Source organism: Microtus ochrogaster, chromosome 16, assembly GCF_000317375.1.
Source record: "Microtus ochrogaster isolate Prairie Vole_2 chromosome 16, MicOch1.0, whole genome shotgun sequence".
NCBI classification, from domain to species: domain Eukaryota; kingdom Metazoa; phylum Chordata; class Mammalia; order Rodentia; family Cricetidae; genus Microtus; species Microtus ochrogaster.
This window is the reverse complement of record NC_022018.1, coordinates 18,405,227-18,409,835: the sequence shown is the minus strand read 5'-3', so window position 1 is coordinate 18,409,835 and position 4,609 is coordinate 18,405,227.

The window sequence follows — 4,609 nt, the reverse complement described above, 5'->3', positions numbered from 1 at the left end:
GAGAAGGAGAGAGATGGAAGGTGGGTAGGGCCCTTTTAAAAGGGAACATAGTGAATGTGCACAGGAGATGCTCTTAGTGGCTACAATGAGCCTGTTGGAACCCCAAGGTCAGGTCAGTACAGATGCCTGAACACTAACAAGTCTCTGTTGTCTGTTTGTGAGCCCTTTCTTGTGCCTCCAGATACCTTCATCCACATTAGGGACAAACAACCTTCCTCCCCTGTCCCACCACGAGCTGCCTAGAAAGCTTGATCTCGGGCAAGAGTCCATGAGGAATTAAAGTCTTAACAGGAAGTGTTCATGAATACTCCACCCATCATGTTGACATAGAGTTTTTATACCCTGTGACAGAATTCAAAGCCCAGTGCCCTGTTTAAGGAAACCACAGAAGAGAGCATATGTGGGACCTTCTCTCTGCAGGCCCTCCCCAGCTCAGTCCTGCAGTATTCACATCGTGGGCACAAACCGCCGGAAAAGAATACACTGATTTGGGCCTGGGATACACTGAGTACATGGAGAGGTGGCAGAAAGGTTAAGAGCACAGGATGTTCTTCCAGAGGATCTGGGTTCAATTCCCAGCATTCATAGGAGGATCTAGTCATTATTATTATTATTATTATTATTATTATTATTATTATTATTATTATTATTGATTTTTATGGAGCTCTACATTTTTCTCTGCAACCTGCCCTGCCTTTCCCCTCCCCTTCAACCCTCTCCCAAGGTCCCAGTGCTTCCAATTTACTCAGGAGATCTTGTCTTTTTCTACTTCCCATGTAGATTAGATCTATGTAAGTCTCTCTTAGGGTCCTCATTGTTGTCTTTTGGGATTGTCATTTGTAAGCTGGTTTTCTTTGCTTTATGTTTTAAAAGGACTTATGAATGAGTACATATGATAACTGTCTTTCTCTTTCTGGGTTACCTCACTCAAAATGATGTTTTCTAGCTGTATCCATTTGCCTGCAAATTTCAAGATGCCATTATTTTTTTTCTGCTGTGTAGTACTCTATTATGTAAATATACCATATTTTCCTTATCCATTCTTCGGTCAAGGGGCATTTAGGTTTTTCCAGGTTCTGGCTATGACAAACAAAGCTGCTATGAACATAGTTTAGCTCATGTTCTTGTGGCATGATTGAGCATCGTTTGGATATATACCCAACAGCAGTATTGTTGGGTCTTGAGGTAGATTGTTTCCTAATATTTTGAGAAATTTCCATACTGATATCCAAAGGGGCTGTACCAGCTTGCTCTTCCACCAGCAATGCAGAAATGTTCCCTTTACCCTACAACCTCTCCAGCATAAGTTGTTATCGGTGTTTTTGATCTTTGCCATTCTTAAAGGTGTAAGATTGAATCTCAGAGTTTTTTGATTTGCATTTCTCTGATAACTAAGGATGTTGAGCATTTCCTTAAGTGTCTTTCAGTCATTTTAGATTCCTCTGTTGAGAGTTCTCTGTTTAGGTCTGTACTCCGTTTTTTATTGAATTATTTGTTCTTTTGATAACTGATTTCTTGAATTCTTTGTATATTTTGGAGATCAGCCCTCTGTCTGATGTGGGGTTGGTGAAGATCTTTTCCTATTCTGTAGACTGTCATTTTGTCTTATTGACCACATCCTTTGCTTTACAGAAGCTTCTCAGTTTCAGGAGGTCCCATCCATTTATTAATTGTTTCTCTCAGTGTCTGTGCTACAGTGTTGTATTTAAAAAGTGGTCTCTGATGTGGGAGTGATTTCTTATTAATAAAGAAACTGCGTAGGCCCATTTGATAGGCCAACCCTTAGGTAGGCGGAATAAACAGAACAGAATGCTGAGAGAAAGAAGCTGAATCAGTGAGTAGCCATGATTCTACCACTCCAGACAGACGCAGGTTAAGATCTTCCCTGGTAAGCCACCTCATGGGCTACACAGATTTTTAGAAATGGGTTAGATCAATATGTAAGAGCTAGCCAATAAGAGGCTATAACTAATGGGCCAGGCAGTGTTTAAAAGAATACAGTTTCCGTGTAATTATTTCTGGTAAAGCTAGCCGGGTGGCGGGAAGCAGCCCGCCGCTCTTATTACTACAGGTCTCCTGTGCCAATGCGTTCAAGTGTACTTCCCACTTTCTCTTCTATGAGATTCAGTGTGGCTAGCTTTATGTTGAGGTTTTTGATCCATTTGGACTTTAGTTTCGTGCATGGTGATAGATATGGATCTATTTTCATTTTCTTACATATTGATATCAAGTTATGCCAGCACCATTTGTTAAATATGCTTTCTTTTTTTCCACTGATTTTTTTTTGCTTCTTTTTCAGGTGTCCAAAGGTGTGTGGATTAATATCCGAGTCTTTGATTCAGTTCCATTTGTTTTCCTGTCTGTTTTTATGCTAATACCAGGCTGTTTTCAGTACTTTAGCTCTGTAGTAGAGTTTGAAGTCATGGATTATGATGTCTCCAGAAGTTCTTTTATTGTACAGGATTGTTTTGGCTCTCCTGAGGTTTTTTTTTTTTAAATTTATTTATTTATTGAGGATTTCTGCCTCCTCCCCGCCACCACCTCCCATTTCCCTCCCCTCCCCCGATCAAGTCCCTCTCCCTCATCAGCTTGAAGAGCCATCAGGGTTCCCTGACCTGTGGGAAGTCCAAGGACCGCCCACCTCCATCCAGGTTTAGTGAGTTGGGCATCCAAACCGCCCAGGCCCCCCCAAAGCCAGCACATGCAGTAGGATCAAAAACCCATTGCCATTGTTCTTGAGTTCTCAGTAGTCCTCATTGTCCGCTATGTTCAGCAAGTCCGGTTTTATCCCATGCTTTTTCAGACTCAGGCCAGCTGGCCTTGGTGAATTCCCAAAAGAACATCCCCATTGTCTCAGAACTCGCGGTCCTGAGTTCCTTGCTCGTGCTCCCCCTCCTTCTTTTGCTTTTTTATATGAAGTTGAATACCATTCTTTTGAGGTCTGTGAAGAATTTTGCTGGGCATTGTATTGAATCTGTAGATTGCTTTTGGTAAGATTGCCATTTTTACTATGCTAATTCTACCTATCCAAGAGCATGGGAGATCTTGTCACTTATGATAGTTTACATAAGCAACCCCAAAAATCCTACCAAGGAATTTCTACAACTCATAAACACTTCCAGTAATGTAACAGGATACAAGAGTAACACAAAAATATCAGTAGATCTCCTTTATACAGATGATAAATGGGCTGAGAAAGAAATCAGAGAAATATCACCCTTCATAATAGCCACAAATAGCATAAAATATCTCGAGTAACTCTAACCAAACAAGTGGAAGACTTGTATGACAAGAACTTTAAAAGGAAAAAGAAATTGAGAAGACTCTATAGGAGATCCTTATGCCCTCTTCTGGCCTCCATGGGTACTGCACACATGTGATATATAGACATACAAGCAGACAAACAACCCCAAAAAAGAATACTGTACTTCGTAGGGAAAAGAGTCGTACAGGAACTCCGGTTTCTCTGGGTTTGTTCTAGAGTGTTTTGTGCTCTGCACCACAACATGCATCCTTCAGAAGAAGGGGAATGAAGATAATCTCAAAGTTTTCCTTAATCCTTCAGGAGGTGACAGAACCTTCTAAACTAGCTCTAATTCTCTTCTCCAGTCAGTCCTGCAAGGGCTGCCTCCCCAGCACACTTTCCTGAGGAAGGAAGTGACACGCTGCCATGTGAGGTTTTCCCTGGTGACATGCTTCCATCTGGCCACAGTAGGGGCTCATCTGGGGCCCATACAGCATGTGCCAAGATCAGCAAAGATAAGATCTCAGTGCAGAACTCTCCCATCCTGGGGGGCGGGTGGGGGCTGAGAGGGGAATCTGAGCCCAGCTTTTGAGGTCTTTGCCTCGTGGAGCCGATCTGCTCTTAGAAAGTGACCTGGTTGATCAGACAAGAAGAAAGAAGCCAAGGTCACAGCAGAAAACCTTTGAAGCAGTCCCATCTGCCTCCCCAGAAGGCCAGTGCATCTGCAAAATACGGCCTTCTACAGGAGCCTTGCACTGTGACCTGTGAGAGGTGGCTCTCCTCTGCACAGCCGCACACACAAGCTTCATTTCCCACTAGCTGGTTTTGAATAAACAATTCTGAACAGAAAGCTATAAACCCTCATACTGGGTATGATAAATGCTGCCCTGGTGAGATGTAGAGCTCTGGACCTAGTGCTGCCTGCTGTCTTACAATCCCCCAGGGGCCAAAAGCAGACATTCCCATCAAGAACACCTATGTGCACTCTGGGATCCCCAAAAGAGACAGTGAAGCCTGGGTGTGGTGATCCAGACAGATGAGTCTCCCCTTGGCAACTCTGTCCTTTATCTGGTCAGTTTTAACAGACACATGTCCCTGCCACCTCTGGAAGAAGTGTTTAACCAGGGTAGAAAGTTGTGGAAAAACAGGGAGGTCCCAGAGGCATCCTCCAAAATACAGGCTGTTTCCACAACCCTTAACTAGATGGGGAAGCTCCTATTTTCAGAGCCATGGCACACTTTGGTTGTAGGATATTGGCAAATCAATCTGAACTGACAGAGAAACTTCCTCCCTGCTGGCTAGCTTTCCTACTGCCAAAAGATGGCAAACCACTGAAGGAGGCTTTTACCAGAGATCCTTTCCTAG